Genomic DNA, 20,138 nt, shown 5'->3' on the forward strand with positions numbered 1-20,138 from the left:
ACCAATATGTCCCTGAGCAAGACACTTAACCCCTAGTTGCTCCAGAGGCCTGCGACCTCTGACATATATAGCAATTGTAAGTCGCTTTGGATAAAAGCGCCAACTAAATGAATAAATGTAAAAGTAAATGAAAACTAGTGGTTGAAATCGGTACTGCAGTCCAAATGCGAAATATCAGAGATTGTGGATTCCTCGCCACTTTCTCCGCAGACACACTGAAATCCCGCTCATTGTTTTTAAAGTAAAAAAAAAAAAACGAAAAAAAAATTTAACCAAAAAAAACCAAAAACATTCGCAACTGAACTAACTGAAATGAAAACTGATATAAAAATAGCCAAATTTAGAAATAGTAACGAAAAATGATAAATGCACAGTAAAATAAAACCTGAAAATATCAAATAAAAGTTCATTCAAAATATAATTAAATACTACCGTATTGTTTCTCTTCTTAGAAATACGACTGAATAAATTAGGTTGTTTTATATCCGAGGATAGTTTTGTCAAATTATTCGGTACTAGAAAATTTTAAACATCACGGTATCAAGTATCAGTGGTACCAGTAGTACCTAGTCAAACCTGGTTCTCGATGTGCATGCGTGCACAAAGAGGGGCGTGAAGTTGCGTCCTCTTCATGAATGCTTATTTTTCACTTGATTTTTTTATAAGCAATATTTCTCAATATCATCAATATTTTCATTTAAACAGCCTGATATGTTGCCTTCAATGCTTTCATAGATTTACCATCATAAAAGTCATTAAATTGAATTTAATATTTTTCTCAAATAGTTAAATAAATTGGAAAAAATAGTTCAAACTGACTTTGCTGTATGTGGTAGCAAAATTGGTACCAAGAACCGTATGCCATGAGATCTCTATACCATAAAGGGATTATAAAGTGTGTGTGTGTGTGGGGGGGGGGGGGGGTCATCTTATATATACACTATAATACTGTATTGTTCCAACTGTAAGACGACATATATAAGTAAGGGATAATGTACATCAAGACGGTTATCATACAGAGTGATCAGGAAGCGGAGGTCTTGCCTGAAGGGGTTTATTCTGAGATAACAATCGGCTGGATGTACATTATCCTGCTTATTACACAGCTATAGGGCATTTCAGAATGTTTGTAAACAATAGGCACCGCGATACTTCCAGGTGGCAGAACGCGAGCGGCTTCCATTGACTAACTGAAGAGATCCAGCCGGCAACTGAACAGTTACACAGTTAAAATCATTGTTGTTGATCAAAGTTGAATCTATGGCGAAAATATGTTGTGTTTGGGGTTGCGCCACCAGATATACAGCAAAAGGTGTAGGTTTTTTTATCGATTTCCTTCAGAAAAAAGTAAATCTATCCAGCAGAACCTGTGGGTGAGGAGGTTAAAGCGAGTGGACGTCGTCAAAAGTGCATGTCGTCTTCTAATTATGAGCCTGAGCCCGATTTAAACCAAACCATTTTAATACGTGGGTCGTTATTTAACTGACGTTCTCAACTAACTTAGTTATTTCTATTACTTTCTATGTTACTTTCTTTTGAGCGGTGAGTAAATGCTTCTTCATCGTAAATGCTTCTGATTGGCCAATGCGTTCAATAAATCAACACATATGTCTGTGATTGGCTACATCGCTCATCGCGGCAGTCACGTTATAAAAAGAAACTCTGCCATGTAAGTCATTTCTATTTTGTTTTAGTTGTTCTTGTTGCTTTTCTGCAACAGATGAATACAAATGTATTCGTTTTTATTTGTTTTATTCATAGATATTTCTAGTTTGCGGGAGTCCCGCGAATCGTTTTATTCTCCTGCAATCCGCACACACAGAGTGCATTACCGCCCGCACTCGGCCATCAGATCTAGTCCCGCGCCGCGGTCTAGTGCGTTGGGAGTGCACGTCTCTAGATCAAAGAATCTAAGCTTTAATGATCATGTTAACTATGTCCGAATTTCCACCACGTCTGTTTTTGAATCAACTGTTGAAATGTAGATTAGGCTTCTGCCGGCGGTGTGTCTCCTCCATGCAATTTACTAGTGTTGCCATAGGGACGCTTCGGCTTTTGCCACCCGGAAGAACGTCTATTATTGTTGTGACGTCATGGTGAATTGTCGTATACTTCCCATACAAATAAATAACTAGATGCAAAATATTGATATGAGATTAAATATTTGATTAGCAAAGTTTAAATGCAAAGTTTCTGCAAAGAAAACAGTTTCTAGCGTTCAAACTAGACATTTAAAGGTGCAGTCTGTAAGAATGTAAAATAGTGGTTGAAATCGGTACTGCAGTCCAGATTCCCCGCCCCCTCCTGCTCAGACTCGACACTCATGTTGGTTACTAGTTTTAGGACATGCAACAGGAACGAGCGCAATTGACAACAAAAGCCGAGGAGACTTGCATAATGTAAGTTGATTATCTGCGTTTTACTATGCTCTCTAGACTAGAGATTTTTAGATGGATATCGAGGCTTTTTAGGTTGTGTGTAAATCTGCAATCTCTGACCCAGTTTGTTTGCTCATTTCCAAGGCTACGATATGCTGTATTTCCTAAACTGGCATCCTGGGGAGTCGAAATATTGGGTGACCTGGCAGTGGGCGGAGTCACACAGACCAAAACCAAAACCGACATGAATGTCTAAAATAATATGTAAAATAACAGGCTGTAGAAGGGGTTTTCAGAGAAACAAATGTCAACTTTGCATGTTTCCTAAATATCTGCAGATATGGTATTTTTATGCTTTCGTAGAGTTAAAAAGTTACATACAGCACCTTTAAGAGATACGGTAAACAGTCTTACCACTTATTACACAGCATTCCACCACGTAAATAATTGTGGGGAAAAGAGATATTGATCTGAGATGAAACTGTTTTATAATTGTACACGTTTATCATCTCATAGCCACACTCAAAATGGCAGCGGCTGTGTTCGTATGAAACAAGAGAGAGAGCGAGTCCACGATACTGGGTGGCATAATTAAATAACTGTACACAAAATATTGATTTGACTGAGTTTTAATATTTTATGACCCCATCAAACGCAAAACTTCCACAAAAGCGCTGATTTCAGTAACCCGGATGAGCCTGCGTTACCTGAAAGATCATGTGACACTGAAGACTAGAGTAATGAGCTTTGATCACCATAAAAAAAATACATTTTACAAAAATAGATTTTTTTTTTTGTAATTGGAAAAATATGTAAAAATGTAACAATATTTCTGTTTTTACTGCATTTTTTGAAAATCTTACTGAACCCAAATTTAAGACTGTACTACCGCCTCATACCACATTAAGTAACTTTGCATCAGTTTTGGTCTGATCGTTTGGCAACATAGTTTCAAGTTAATGTAAACGTTCCCAAGAAAGCCATGCACCATTTCAATGAAAAAGGGTGTGAGAGATGCACACACACACACACACACACGGATCTCTGAGCCTGAACGACTGAGGATTGTCTGCTGATTGAAGTCAGAGAAGGAAACGCACTGCCATCCCTCCTCCTCCTCCTCCTCCTCTTCAGGAAAGGAATGCACATTCTTCCCACGTTACTCTAGTCTTATCTGAGGGAGGGAGCTCTTGGAAAGCACAATATGTGCCTGTGTGGCTTATGTGCGCGTTCACATTTGAATCATCAGTGTTGAATCAAACGTCTGCATCAGCAATCTTCAGCTCAAAACACAGGGCTGCAGTTTTATTACACTGTCTCCATGCATTTAGCAGACGCTTTTATCCAAAGCGACTTAAAATTGTCAGTGCCAACAATAGTCGTAATACACAATGGCAGGTTTAGAGAATTAGACAACTAAGCGAGCTAGAGAAGAGGAGAAACGCAGAGAAATGTTAAGACGGCCTAAAAAAGGGGGAAAAATATTTTAAATTGAATAGTTTATTGGAGCATGTTTTACAAGAAAACACTAATTCAGTTTTTCTACTGACTGTCAGTTTCAAAATAAATAGCACACCAAATTGCTCTTTTCAGTGTAGAAAAAAAAGCACATCTTGCAACTAAATTGACAAAATTGTGAATGACTACAGGCAGAAAACGCATGTCGAAATTCAGCTAGAATAACGTACATGACAAAGCCTATTTTATGAGTGCTGTAAATAGAAACACTCTGCCCACAAACAAACCACAGGAAACATCCTGACCTCACCTCAGTCACAAAAGCAACACAGCGAGCGCAGCGTAGCACGACAGGACTCGGGTTACACAAGCATGCGAGCGAGTCATGATGCAGCAAACAGAACAGATTTGGTGTCAGCGAGGAGCCTTCAGCGGCTCTGCCACGATCAAGCCCGTTTCTGACAGCAAGCCAGCATCTGAGCGCGTGCTCGGCCGAAGAGGAGACCCGCTCGGATCTGTTTCCAGGGAACCAGGATCACACCACTGCTGTTCTTACGCTAACGCACATGCAGGACGTTACGTGTGCGGGTTACAGAGAGGATATCAGTGTGCCACAGGTTGCAGATTAGCATGCGGCTGTCCTTGACGACGATAACCAAGCAGAGAACAAAAGCACTGCGCTCAAACTACAGGTCTTTAGCTGCGTTAACACTGATCATAACACTCTTATCCTGGTAAGTAGCTTTGCTATCAAGAAGCTTAGAGCACTGAATCATCCCTTTCACGTTTGACACTTGTCTTTCACAAAAGCCTCTTGTATATTAGGGTGATGGTTAACCCCAAAAACAATCTCTCTTTTTTTAGTGTTTCAGAGGAACGTAAAAGGAGGCGTTTAGTAGAATGTTCACGCTGCTCTTTTCTATGAGAAAGTTGATGATTTTTGTCAATTTTGGAAATGGTCACTAAATATTTGACTCACTGTCAATGCTTGGACAACAGCAGCATAAACATCTGTCGAACATCTTCTGTCCCACAAGAGAAAGAAAAGAGTTGTAAATGACATGTGGACAGGTTTATCATTTGGTAAACAAGATGAGATGCTGTATATCTTATAGAAGTGTTTCCAAATGAATTACAGTCTAAAGCCATGGTCACACTAGACTTTGAGCATGCAAAACTATTTCTACAGACAGTGCACATCGTTGTAATGTGATGTGACACTCTGCAGCCTCTGTTTTTATAACAATATTCAACATATAATATATCGAATGTGTAAAAATATGCAATCCACAAATTCAGACAAAAAAATACATAAATCTCTCGTCTCAGGGGGATATGAGGGTGGAAAGCATGGTAATTCGAAAATACTACAGGTTTTCTACTAATACAACGTGTAATGCTAAATCCTGAAGTATTCCCTTAACACACATCGCACCACAGGAGAATCTGATCAAATAATCGGAATAGCCGTCAGGATAATCAGGACTCTACCAAGGACTGTCGGGGGTGAATAGGCCTAACATCAGCATGGTTATCTTATAGTGTGTGGGCGGTACTTTTACACTGCGATTTCCAACATATTCAACAATTTTGTGGACAGATGGTTAGCATTTCACTAGATTAATGGGACACATGTAAACCTGTTTTAACAGAAACTGCGGTTTTCTTCCAAAATTAAAATTTAGAAGAAATTAAGACATAAGTATTGTAATTTTAGAACAAATATTGTGTAAAGTAAAATATTTGTGAAATATTTATTTTTCATTTACATTTATTTTACAGTGCTGTTATATTGCAATAGTCTCTTAGGTATAATAATAATAATCACAATAATACTAATATTAATAACAAACACTATTATTATTACTTTATTAAAATTTTTGGCATCCTAACAACAGCAGCATGGTTGTAAAGTTTGAATCTGCTTTAAAGTCCAAGTCAAATCAAAGACTTTTTACTCCATTCAAATTGGTCAGTGAAAAGGGCTTGGGGCTCTTAATTTTAAACTTTAAAATACCCCTTTTCCACCGAAAAAGAACTGGTTCGGAACTGGTGCTGGTTCAAAGTTGGTTCGGAGTTGGTTCAACTTCCGAACCGCTTCAGAAACTGTTTGTTTTTCCACTGACTAGACGCCGTTACGTCACTGTGTACGTCGCTAGAACGCTTGCAAGTACATTACTTTGTGATTATCTCTAACTCGTGTACCAAGAAGGCTTTAAAAACAATTGAAATATGTAAGTCTTTTAATCTTTTCGTTTTTGATATGTAATCTTTTCTGATAAGTTATGTACCCCTGTCTTGTGTCTTTTTTCCTTTCCATTTATTTGTTCTATATCGTGACTGTTTTCTTTGCTTATGTTTCAAATAAAAAATAAAAGTGCTTGCGCCAACTTCAAGCTTAACAACAAAGGCGGACTCCATCGTGTTTCTGCAAATGTTTCTCCTGGCTTTGCGATCCTGTATTATGGTCAGAAAAGATGTTTAGAACACATCTAAACCCGCACCAGCCCCCTATGTAAACATGACGTGCTAAAAGAATGGTTCTAGTCCAGCAAAGAGTTGGTGCCGCTTTGGAACCAGTTTTCCTGGCCGAGAACCGGTTCTTTGGCTGTCGAAACACAAAGAACTGGTTCGCGCGCAGGCACCGGCTCCGAACCGGCTCTCAAAATGCTTTGGTGGAAAAGGGGCTAAAGTGAACCTTCCGGGTGCATTCCCCCGCTAACACATAAACTGATGTTGTTCATCCCCCAGAGTCTCACAGAATCTTGTGGGAATCAGGAAACACTTTGAAAATACATGTAGATGTGTAACGTGAAGAATTGCTGAAGTTTTAGACCTCATGCAGTTTTAGGGACATTATTAGGTTAGTAATGACGAGCTTCAGAGGAATTTCGCAATGTCCTCCGAGTGTCTCGTTCTTCCTCTTACGACACTCGCTGATAGGTGAAACTGGCAGGCAGGTTTCAACATTATTAAAGTCAAGAGTCCTCATTAACACCAGCATTGTGTTCCTGTAAAATGAGATCCGGGGAATGAGAGCAGATGGTCTAAAGATACAAATGCCTCTATTAGCATGAGCATTAACGATGCTTGAGACTTAATTATGATTAGCATTATTCTGCATGTTGATAAGGTTCTCTACACACAGTGGTGTTGGTTCATTATAAAGCTACATACTGAACTCCACTCATGCAACTAGGGAAAAAAACAATCCGAGGACTAAAACAGCTTGATGAATTTTTCAAAGTTGTATAGACAAATATACAGTCTTGGGCCATTTCTGCCATGTTGAAGTTTTTGTGGTAACCATTTTGCTGAAGAGTAGAAGAGTAGTGTTTGGCTACATGTAAATAAATATACAACATTGATAGAGTCAACAACATAATATTTTACTAGTTCATTAAATTTACAAGCTAAATAAATTAACATATGCAACGCTAGATGTTAGTTTGAACTGAAATACATCAGATTAATTGGGTCCAGCCCAGCACCACCACTCAATTATGTTGAAATAAGTTGTCGTAACAACTTTTTTTAAAGCTGCAGTCCGTGGCTTTTTTGGGGTTAAAAATGATCTAAAATACATATTTGAGAAATTACACAACCAGCCAGTGTTCAAAACTCTCTGCTTGCCTTAGCTCGATTTAAAGCGGTAAGCTTGTAATAATGTTTTAAATTTCAGTGGTACTGGTGGATTTCCACCAGAGATTCGATTGCCTTTGCGTCATTAAATCACTTCTGTACACATCAGTAAACACTCATCTGTACACACGCATCTGTATACATAAAGAAGAGTCTCGGCTAGTACACTCTCAGAAGAAAACGTTCTATCATTCAGCGCTACATATTTGGAACCCCTAAAAGGTTCTATTCAGAATCCCTTTTAAGGGTTCAATAATAAGAACCCTTTAGGGTTCTGTGTAACCAGGAAAAAGGTTCTATATGGAACCTTTTGGGTTAATTCATTATCATTTGTTTAGTCCTTTTCGGATTAAGTATTTCATATTATTGACAAACAACAAGACCCTAAAATGTATTTATGAATGCATGTGAATGGTCACAAAATTCAAGATATGGAGGTTAGAAAATGTATATCACTGTATGTAGTTAATAAATATCACACGAAGAGTGTCATTTCAGTTTATCTCCTCTAAAAATCAGCATGATTAAAATGTGATATTAAGTTACTACAACAGTTTAATAAACAATAGGTTAATTACAACTCCAAAATGTTGCAGAATAATGTAATATATGACTGAATAATAGCCTATAAAGAACCTTTGTGCCAAAAGGTTTCTTTCTTGTCATTATAGAACCTTTTTTAGCATAAGGTTCTTTGGAGTTGAGTAAAGATTCCTATGCTTCATATGAAGAGTTCAGATGCAAAAGCCTCTAAGTGCCATTTGAAATTTTCTTCTAAAATGATCATTTTTATCAAGCTTGTATATTTAAGTTCAGTAATTTCACTTAAATGGCAATGAAGATTACCTATTAATTGTCATTTAAGTGAAATTACTGAACTTAAATATACAAGCTTGATAAAAATGGTCATTTTATGAGAAAATTTCAAATGGCATTTAGAGGCTTTTGCATCTGAACTCTTCATATACAGAACCCCAATGGACCCTTTTTTCAAAGAGTGTAGGCTATGAGTGTGCGGATGTTGGAGGTGGAGATTTATAGCCTTTTCTCAAAGCACTTGATATAATTAAACCTATCAATTTGATGGCAGATCCAGAAAGGTTCAAACGACAATCACCAGTGTTAACTAGAGATTCACCCACTATAAAATGCAAAAGACTTCGTTTGGACTTCAGAGTGCCTACAGAAAAAAAAAGAGACTGCAACCGGACCCATGCGAAAAAACAAGGATACATATCGGAAGGACATGATGACATGTAGTCACGCAATGCTGACGTCGTTAACATTAACACTTTGAGAACAAAGTATTTAATTTGCATGGTTTAGCGTGATATGATAAGTGATTTTCAGACTTAATCAGTGCAATTTACAGCAATGTCAGAACCAGAAAAAAAGTGGATATTTCTTACTAGTTCAGATGACATTTTCCAGTGAAAATTCTTTTGTTGGTCATACTTCCAAAAAAATAATCTGTGATTCTGAATGGCAGTATCCACACCATGATTCATTCATTCATTCATTCAACTTTATTTGTCCCCAGGGGGAAATTTGAAGGCACATTACAGTAGCTTACATAAGCACATTGCACAACCAACACTACACAGCACATATCATTAAAAAACTAAAACCTGAAGAAATCATTAACTCCTATTAAAGTTCAAGTTCATAAGCTGGACGGCCCTCGGGATGAAGGTTACTTTCCTCCTCTGTGTCCGACAAAGCGGACAACGGAGTCTGCTTCCCGAGGGTAGCCATTCAAACTCCGAAAACAGAATGTGAGAGGGGTCATTAATAACCCCTGATTGCAATTGCAGATTTCGAACAGAGATGGCGACCTGCAGACTGCAGCTTTAAGTAATCAACTTTTAAAAAAATGGGTTTATGCAACAAATGATTAAGTCATTACAAGTTGTCATTAGGGTTGGGTATCGAGAATCGAGTAACAATTGGAACCGAGACTAACTTTTCATTTTTTCCCGGAATCGTTCAAAAGTTCAAATTTCAATTCCTAGTTTCGATATTCACAGTCCGCCGAGCGGAAGAAGAAACCGCTGAACAACACCAATGAAGAAGCGTCTACTGGAAGTGTTGGCATAACCACGCAAGTCGAACATGAGTACCTTACGTCGGCGATCCAAAGTGTGGCTTCACTTTTCTAAAAATAACGAAATCTCGGCAAAATTTGTGACAAAAGGAGTATTATTACAGAAGGAGTATTTCCTTCAGAAAGGCTGTTGGTTAGCAAGGTTAGCTAAACTTTTTTGACCCTGCCTCTTAAAAGAATCGGAATCGAGAATCGTTAGGAACCGGAATCGAAACAAGGAATCGGAATCAGAATCGTTCAAATTCAAACGATACCCAACCCTAGTTGTCATAACTCAAAGATTAATGCAAACTGCTGCAAATGCAAAACATTTGTTTTAGGGTATGAGATATTTTTAATCGGCGCTGAAGTGTTACTCAACCCCTGGTCAGAGCCTAACTGGCAATATTAGAAAAATGCTGGAAAAGTGGGCAGAGCCTAGCAGAGACAAAGGGGACGAAAGAGGGCGGGGCTGAACGGGGATTGATTGACAGCTCTCAGACTCACAAAGATGGAGAGTGACTGGAGTGACGCCAGTAGCTTTGCAACAGAGAGGTCAATTGAAGTTGAGGACTTTTGTCCCCCACCTACACCTGGGTGAATTGTCTGTGGACACAGGGCCAGAGGCTCTTAACTCCCGATGCCCACGATGCTAGCGAAGCAGCAGCGCAAGAGAGAATGGGGCCATATGACTGTTTACGTAAATACCCGCCAAGGCATTTTGACATTATTTTGTGTGCATTTGACAGTTTAAGCGCTATAAGCAGTAAGAAAGAACTCAGTTTAGTGCTGAGAGGAGGATTTATGTGCCACACTTTGGGTGTAAGAACAAAATCTGCAGCAATGAGTAAAAATCCCAACCCTTTTAAAAGACTACAATTGAAAAATATATAAAATGCAACCCGCCAAAGTGGCTAGTAGAAGTTAGCTGAAACACACACGTATTTGGCGGGTGTTGAAGGTGCAATAGGTGATCTGGGAGAGAAATGCTAAATTTAGCCTGCTAGCTTGAACGCATGCGATCCCAACCTCCCTGAAAATCGCCATTCAAAACGAAGCCTCCTTAAAAAACACATGAACACAACATGCACTGACCAGAAGCGATATTATTGGATTACATCATGTCATTCACCGGTGAGAAAATGCTACAGTACAGTGAGTAACAGTAGGCTATTACAATAACAAACATAAATGTTTGCCAGCCATATCTGCCATTTTGGAACTGAATGCAATGATTGAACAACCATTTTATGGTCCTAAACCTTCCACAGAAGATATAAAAAGACATTTAGACTGCTTAAAATAGTGATTGCTATCAGAATATGAGTAGACGTAAAACCAGCATAACAAAAAATGTTTCTGTAGAGAATCATTACATCGTTAATGTCAAGCCCTGCAAAATTCAGTAACGTTTTAATGTAATCAAAATCTCATATCCGGATCTTATGGTGTTTTCTCTCTGCTTCTCCATCAATTTAGTCCACTTAAACCCCATGACTTTCTTAAAATCGACTGCAAGCTCGCATTCAAATCTTCCTCCATCCATCCAATCAATCAATAGTCCGGATGTGCATCATGATGGGCCTGTTTTTAAAAACCTGGCCACTGCAGGTGGTTGTTGAAACCACATACATTTTACTCCTCCCATTCAACAATGCTAAAAAAATTAACGTGTGAGAGCGTGTTATATGCTACATGTCATGTTATAGTCAGATATGACGACGCTACTGCAACACACACAACCACAGATGAGCATCTCTTCATCAAGACAACGCGCAAACTATTGCAAACCAAAGTGAAATTAAGCGAAAATTCAAATTGAAAGTAAATGAAGCTCCTATTATCCAACAATCGGCTTTGATTTTGAAATTAGCCGATGGTCAATCAAATGCAGCTCATATCTGTTGCTTTCGTTGACGTGAACTCCTTTATATCTGCGCGGGAACTGAAGATCAGCGTGGATTTACATCCGTTTTGCGGAAACACATTTTGTGACCAAGTTTAGGGCTGTGCAACGATTAATCGCGATTAATCGCATCCAAAATAAAAGTTTGTGTTTACATAATATGTGTGTGTACTGTGTACAATTATTTTGTATATAAAAATTCATTCACATGCATATATTTAAGAAAAATGTGTTAATAATATATAAAATATTAATATCTATATTCAATGTAAATTATGTATAAATATGTATACAGTATGCAATTATTTCTTAAATATATACATGCATGTGTGAGTATTAGGGGTGTAACGGTACACAAAAATCACGGTTCGGTACGTACCTCGGTTTTAAAGTCACGGTTCAGTACGTTTTCGATACAGCAAAAAGAAAGAAATGCCAGAGAAATTTACTATTTGTTTAAAGAAAAAATATTTTTAAATAAGTGTGAGTTTTCCTAGATCTTGAAACTTTCAGGTTTATAAATGGGTCATCTTTGAAGGATGAACAAATAATGTTTTGGTCATCACATTAAAAATAACATTTAAATATATATTTATTTATATAATATTTGAATTTTGAAGTGCTGGAAAAAGATGTGTGAAGTACTTGAAAGCATTTCACCATTCCAGCCAAACTGGTTCCAGTTAGTGACATTAAATCCATGGTGAATTGTACATTTAGTACAAAGTGTGGGTATGTGTAAAGCTGTTGACTTATGTTATTCATACAATACCACAAGAAAAAACAAAAAATATTTAAAGTTGTAAATATATACTGTAGATACAATAACATGAACGCAAAATGCAATGTAAATAAATACAAGCAGTTCCTTACTTTATGGCTTTTTTTTAACTGGAGTAACCATGTGATGGCAGCGTGCACATAATGACATAGGCACGTAGGGTTATAAAAGATAACGTAAGAGTAAAAGATGCACGCGCGTGCACAACTATCACCCCTGCGCTGGGTGCGCCCCTTCCCCTTTAACCGAGGAGCTAATGCATCTGTGTAAAACACGCATAGGAAAAAAAGAACGACAGAAAGAACGGCTCCCCTCCAGCCGCGACTCGGCTCCCATCGTTCATGTTTATGAGCTGTTCAAAAGAATCGGTAGTCCGAACTGATAAACGATCCATGAAGCACATAACGAGCAGCGCAGTTTCATTCTGCTTTCATTACGCTTGCCATTTGATGTTGCGCAACGTTGTGTTGGCCGCATCAGCTCGAATTTTGCCGGCAGGAAAAATGGTCCAAGCAATCGTTCGGTTTGTATGCGTACCGAACCGGAAGCCTCGAACCGAAACGGTTCAATACGAATACATGTACCGTTACACCCCTAGTGAGTATACACACTACACATACATATTTTATGTACACACAAACTTTTATTTTGGATACGATTAATCACGATTAATCGTTGGCCAGCCTTAGTGTAATGGAATCGTTTAAATAAATCAGGTAACTATCAGCAATGAAGTGACCCGGTGTAAACAGGCCATATATGGTCAACGCTACTTGCTTCCAATTTATCGCAACTTTTTAAATAACTTCCGACTTGCATCAAACACACTGAATTAAATTACTTATGTTTTCAGAAGTTGAAGTAAGAGATTTCCAAAGGTGGTTCTGAGAGTGATTCGCAGATCAAACACAGCTCCATTTTGGTGAAAAAGGAGGTAGGCTATACGGCTGGATTCCCAGATAACATTTCATGAATGTGCTGTCATTGACTGTGATGTCAGCAGTAAGTCAGAGAACTGGACACACACCAGGTCAAAGTCCATGTGCAGAAACGGCAGTAATATCTCCGCACGGCTCACGTGACTCAGCCGTTCATCCAGAGCCGTGACCTCTCTTTGCACGCACCTATAAAACAGGGAATGTGAAACGGAGCAGACGCAGTCCTGATAAATTAGAAGAACGGAGGGAAGACCAAATCATCCACGACAGAAAAGAAAAGAGTACGGCCAACTGCAAAATCAGTCACATTATAGTAGGCTTACACATGCGCAACCTTGAGCACAATCATTTGAAAACACCGTCCAAATGAAGCGTACTGGCGAGGGTACAGAGTTTTGGACGTGAATAATGATTAACCGCTGAGCAACGCAGGACCGCTGGAACCAAAGGTAGCCGAGTAAACAGATAAGAGCACCCTCTCGATTTGTATCTCGGCAAAGCCTGGCCTCTATAAGGAAATGAGAAATGACTTCATCCCACGAGAAAGCCCATCGTAAGTGTGCAGTTTGATAGCAACTCCCATTCTGATGACTCATCAACTGGATACACTCGTTTCCCAATGTCATCAAACTTCTGAGAAAAGCCAAACCCTGAACATGTGGTTACAACTAAACCTATCGGTGTTCAATGGAAATCCAACATTGTTTGGTTTTGGTTGGTATTTATGGTAGATTTACGATGAATACGTCACTGACTAAGCCTTGTGTAATTATCTGATCAGAAAGTGCCTGATATTCTACATGTGGACGAGGGCAGAGACCATCGCTAAAACCAGAGCTTAGCACTAAAGCCAAACTGTAGCTGTAATCATGTTGGATACTTCAGTTTCTAAGGCCTCTGGATGATCAAAACTTTGCTGTAAAACCTGTTGCACACAATCTACGACAATCTGTCTGTTTAGACTTTATCATCAAGTAAAAGCCAGGTCTTTTAGTATAATTGAACAAACGTCCTCCTTCAGCTCGTGTCTTTCTGTTGTGAAACCTGCACTGATTAAAAGTAAAAGTAAGATAACTTTTATATTGTTAGTAAAATATCTACTTGCTTAGCAATAGCAACTTAGCTATTTGATTAACCAAATATCATTTTTAGAAAAATCACACTCAAATATGATCATCAGGCTTTTGAGGAAGGGTTATTTGTTCATCTCTCAATCATCATTGTATTGCATTGCATTAAAACTACAGAGCTTTGATTATAAACTAAGCATTTGAATATCATCTTACTAAGACATATTATTGGCAGATTTGGTGACGACTGATAAAAATAGGCCTGTTTTATGTCGATAATCCGCAATACTGTTATAAATCTCGTTCACTTACATTGAGCCTCAGTTTCATCTAACTTTTTGACTATCTAATTGCATATTTCTGCTCAGTTTGGGCTTCTGAATAAAAGCGAGGTGTTTTCCCCTCCACATTCTCATTATGTCATCATGCTATACGAGTAAAAGCCTGATCTAGTATGGTAACTGTGCAAACTATTTTCTTTATATTTTACATAAAGGTTCACTAAACTGTTGCACATCAAAACATTATGTCAAGTGATAACTGAGATGTGACTGACTTCTTGTTATGTGACCTAGACTATGATCTTTACAGACCTGTCCCTCTTCACCAAACCATCATTCTGGAGTGTGACAGCTACACACAATGGTTGTTTTGAAACACTAGATGTATAAGCAGATTGATGATTAAAAAGTGGTAAACACAAAAAAGATGTCAAGTTCCTGACTCATGTCAAACTATGCCAGCGTTAACTTGACCATCCTAAGCATGTCCAACCACTGAAGCAATTACAGGCATGAATTACTGTTTACTGGATGTCAATAGCCCAAAAATACCTCGTAACATAAGATATTCCACTACTCTGGTGTTCATAATAACAGAGTACATGATATGTGATCACAGTAATGGTGTATTTAGTGAAGTGTTGTGAATCTGTGGCAGGTGAGCTGCTAACCGGCTAGCTCAGTTAGCAACTCTTCAACAAACAACCCAAACCCATAACCCAGTAAACCACAGCCAAACCCTCGACACGAAACACACAAGACACATTGTTTTTACACAGAAACCATCAGTTTGAGTCATTTGATCTCGCTAGTGGCTTGTTAGCAGCTCACTTAGCCGGATGCTACCTTATGAACTCTAAGACAAACAGTCTGTTAGCTGGTTAGCTAGCAATAACATCATAAACCATCGCTATTAATTTACAAACATCGGCATTATTATTACAATAACATCATCAACCCGATCATCAGCCTGGTTCAGACGGATAGGTAAAGGTGAATCGACTCACCTGTTCAGCGGCGGGTCAGATGAACTGCTCGTATATCCACAGATGTAACGTTACGTGAACCCGATCACACAGATTCAAAGATTTACACGACCAGTGAAATAAAGTGTTATATTCCCCAGATGATGGCTGGACGTGTTGAGTGTGTGTGTATCTTTCTGACTGACTGTTCGCCGGGTTCAGCCGTCAGCCGCTGATCTGCTGGTGGGCGGGGCTACGGGCTGACACGAGCACGAGCGCTCATTAATTATTAACAACATGAACAATTAGCCTCGGAGGAGCATTCATGACACTAACGTGACCGAAGTAATAAATGAATATATATATATATATATATTATATATAATTGCATGTAGTAATTGCATGTATATATTTAATAAAATGTGTAATGTGTGTGTGTATATATATATATATATATATATATATATATATATATATATATATATATATACACATTACACATTTTATTAAATATATACATGCAATTACTCTTTGCACAGCTATCATTTATATATACAGTATATATACAGCATATATATATATATATATATATATATATATATATATATATGCAAAAACACACAAATACTGCATATTTAAAAATAAAATAACCTTTCTGCTGCAATTATGATAAAGTTGCTTGTTTTCAAACTTTTTTCATTGATATTAACATGATTAATTTTATACATTAGATTGCAAATTCAGAAGTTATATTCCATAGAACCCTATGCTATGCTAAATTATAGATAATTGTTTGTGTAGGTTTTTTTTAGCTTTTTAATTTACAGTAGTCAACATTTGAAGTGGATCGAAAAAGTCAATCAAAGTTGTCCTAATACAAGAACGGGTTTGTTCAAAATTCATGCATAACTTTGATAAAAGGTTTTGATTCAAATGTTGACTACTGTAAATTAGACTTATTTTATTGTAACGTATTTTAATAATAATTTATTCTTTATTGGTTTTATTGATTTATTGATTATATTATCTCAATCTCAAGATGAACACCAGTATTTTTTATGAGGCATATTTATTAAAGCTCTCCTATAGTTGAACTAAGGTCTAATCCTGTCCGTGAAACCAGGCCAATATTGTATTTTCCAGCAATATTGTCTGACATTATAAATCTATTTATTCTTTCACAGTAAATCTCCAATCTAGAATATCATATTCTAAACTCAGGCAAAAAATTATACTATACAGTAAAAATGAAATGAGTATAGTTACAAAAGCTTCCAAAATCAGCCAATTCAGATATAATAAAAATGCAAGAATTGGCTAATACAGCCATCCATATATTGTCCATGCTCTGTAATAGCACTATTCAAATCAAATAATCTAGACTTCCAAGAAGAATGGTAAAAAACACAATGCAATGTTTTGAATCATCAACACACGAAAGCCATTGCAAGCATTGCTCAGCTCTTTTGAAAGAAGATATATCACAACTGTTCTTAAAGGGGTGGATGATTGTGATTTCACTTTTCTAGTTAATGTGTAATTTTGCGGTTTGAGCTTAAACAACATCTGCAAAGTTACAACGCTCAAAGTTCAAAGCAAAGGGAGATATTTGCTTTTAAAGAAAATCCTTTATCGAACTGAAAGTTTCAGAAATTGCTTTATTACAACAATTGGCTAGTATGAACTACAGATATTCCTCACAGTCTAGTGACATCACTAACCCTAAAATTTACATAAAGCCCGCCCCCGGGAACACGATTTATAGATTATCATGACAGAATATGCTAACCAATGTCTAGATGAAAACTACAATACGCTACATAAATTCATCAACTAACCATTCAGAAATGTCCTGTTGCTTCTACATGGTGTCACTTCTTTGTCTGACTCGGTTTGAGCATAAAAGACTAAAAGTTTGTTCAATGTTCAGTGCATGTGTGTGTGAGGTAAAAGGACACAAGCTGTTGAAGCTCCGCCCTCTGTGCCGGGAGCAGCAGCTCATTTGAATTTAAAGGGACAGACACAAAACGGTGCGTTTTTGCTCACCCTCAAAAAGTGACAATTTTAACATGATATATAAAAATATCTGTGGGGTATTTTGAGCTACAACTTCATATACACACTCTGGGGACATCAGGCCATTATACCACACCTTTAGGCCGGATTCACATATAGCGCCTAAAAACGCGTAGAAAACGCTGGGCGCGCCGCATTCTCCATTTTGCAAAGCGCCAGGGCGGTTGCGCTTCAGTTGGTTCTTGTCACATGACCTATTGTGTGCGTATGGTGCGCTTGCGGTATTCTGAAAAGTTGAGATGTTCTCGACGCGGCGCGGACGCGCATGGAAAAAACGAGCCCGTCGCACCGCGACCGCACCGCTTCCATTATGAGCGCGCATACCGTGCGCCTACATTTGAAATAACGAACTTGAGCGCGCAAAAGAGGCGATATGTGAACCGGCCCTTAAAGACACACCAAGTAACCTTTCCTCTGCGGTCGCCCTACAGGCTGGAAGCGGAATTGTCCATTACCACTGTTGTAAATAATTTATCCTAGCGCATCATAGTGTTGCACGTACGCTCGCTGTTTATCCAGCACCGGCATTGGAATGAACGATGTCCACAGACAAGGTAGATGTTGCATGATTTTATGAAAGTATGATGATTGCGACTTCAGACATGAAGAAAAACAAAATAATGACTATTGTAACGCTTGACGTAAAGCAATTCAAATTTGTAGTTTTCTTCTCTGTATCAGAAACGAGACCCGATCTGGCAATATTACATAGCGTGGTTACAGCAGATGTAGGGCCACAAAGCGAATCCAGAAGTGCCTTTCACCCTGTTACGACTTGATGAACCATTTTGGAAACATTATTTTAAGGTAAAAAAAATCTTACTTAGTGTTGCTTTAGGAAATAACCAGCGTGTTTAGAGGGCCCTCATGGACAGCAGGTGTAGCTGTGTGAGCGAGGAATGCGATTCACACTGAGGAATGTGAGGAATGACAGAGCTGTTGATCCTGTTAGTTATCTCTTTCTCCACCACTCACCTGTGTGTGCTCTCAGGTCATTCACTGCCTTGAATCTTTTATGAAAAGACGAGGTAGAGGAACACAATGCTCATTCGGTCCTGACGTCAGTCCTGCAAGTGTGCACATACATTCAAGCTCATATAGTGAGCCGCATTTGATGCATAGGTCACAGTGTTGACCTTTAAATACCAGAAACTATCAACAAATAGTGACCCTTTGGATCGACTGTGAGAAGGTTACTGTTTACTGACATGTTTACTGGACAATAAGTAGCATACATGTGTGAATACAAAAAGTTAATAATTATTTTATGGAAGCAATAAGGTAGGAGAGGCTGTGCTGTATCCACTTTGCGTCGTGCCTAACAACGCCTGATGTTTTTACTATTTTTTATGTATTAAAGAAAAAACCTTAACCTCAAACGAGTGTGGTTTCCTAAAGTGTTTGTAATTTATTCTATAAATGTCTGGACGTGAAAGTTGAATCTGTTTAAGTGAAATCTGTGTGTGTGACTGTGATGATGGCCTGACACCTTGTGGTTGCTTCATGAGACTACAGTCAGCAAGTGAACCAATGAAGTAGCCTTGGTCACATACTATATATATATATATATATTGAAAATGCTGTGGAAACAAATCTTGGATACCCTTGAGGTAAGCTAAAACATACCAAAAAATTAATTTCAAAGTGAACTATGAGTCTGGAAACCAAGACTTCTTTGTATATTAACTGAAAGTTTTACATTTTGTAATCGCAAATTAACAAAAATGAAAGACCACCAAGCTGATCAAAACAATTTTAGACATCATATTCCAAACAAGTCTAAAATATCAAAAGTCTACAATACTACTTCAGCACATGACATCATATAAGTGGAGCCCAAAAAAATGTCATCATGGACACACTGAGCTGCAGTTATTAATTTATTCGCACCTAGACACTCGTTTAGGTGTGAATAAATGAATATAACTGCAGCTCAGTGTGTCCATGATGACATTTTTTGGAATGTACACTGGTTATTTAATTATATTAATTGTTTAATTTTAATGACAAGTTCAATATCAAACGCCTGCATATAAATTATTAAAACATAGTTAAATATATAAACAAAGGAAATATATTGAAAAAATATATTGAATGGACTGTAATAAAATAGCCTAAATTAAGTCATTCGTTTTTATTTATTTATCCTTAGTTCCCTTTCGTAGTCACTTCGAGTTACGTCAGAAGTGACGGAGATTGGGGATTTCGCATAGAAAGCCAATCCTCTTCGAGTATTTAAACACGAGCCAATGGCATGCAATGCCTTGGGGCTGCGGAAATTTGCATAGCGTACTCCGCCCTACTCCGTGAGTATAAAAGGAGGAAGTGAACGCAACCGCAGTATGTTTTCGCTTCGGAGCCAAGAGAACCTCTTCACTCCTCAAAGCTGATTCAAGACTCTTCGAGACGAGCGTCCTCTTCAGTGTTGGTGTGACGGCGGTACCCAGCGAGATTCTGCATTGCCTGCGATCTGTGCAGTGGTTTGCCAGACTTTGCGCTTCTCCCTGGTAGCCTCAGCGCTGAAAGAGTGAATTTCTCTCCTCTCTGTAAAAGAGCTGCA

At 38.1% G+C, this 20,138-nt stretch overlaps 1 protein-coding gene across 4 annotated transcripts in view; it reads right to left on the bottom strand.

The window, feature by feature from the left end:
• The window catches only part of numb (NUMB endocytic adaptor protein), a 96,611-nt gene extending 80,901 nt beyond the window's left edge, over nucleotides 1-15,710 (bottom strand). For 2 of the 4 annotated variants that reach the window (XM_089120040.1, XM_039674438.2), the window contains exon 1: nucleotides 15,545-15,692. The gene's annotated coding sequence lies outside the window, so the exon portion shown is untranslated. Of the gene's footprint in view, nucleotides 1-4,146; nucleotides 4,238-15,544 lie in introns of those variants that run through there. The other 2 variants (XM_039674447.2, XM_089120038.1) reach the window with 2 other exon arrangements.
• Between the last annotated feature and the right edge of the window lie 4,428 nt (nucleotides 15,711-20,138).

This window comes from Pimephales promelas, chromosome 15, assembly GCF_988280905.1.
Source record: "Pimephales promelas chromosome 15, fPimPro1.hap1.1, whole genome shotgun sequence".
Taxonomy (NCBI): Eukaryota; Metazoa; Chordata; class Actinopteri; order Cypriniformes; family Leuciscidae; genus Pimephales; species Pimephales promelas.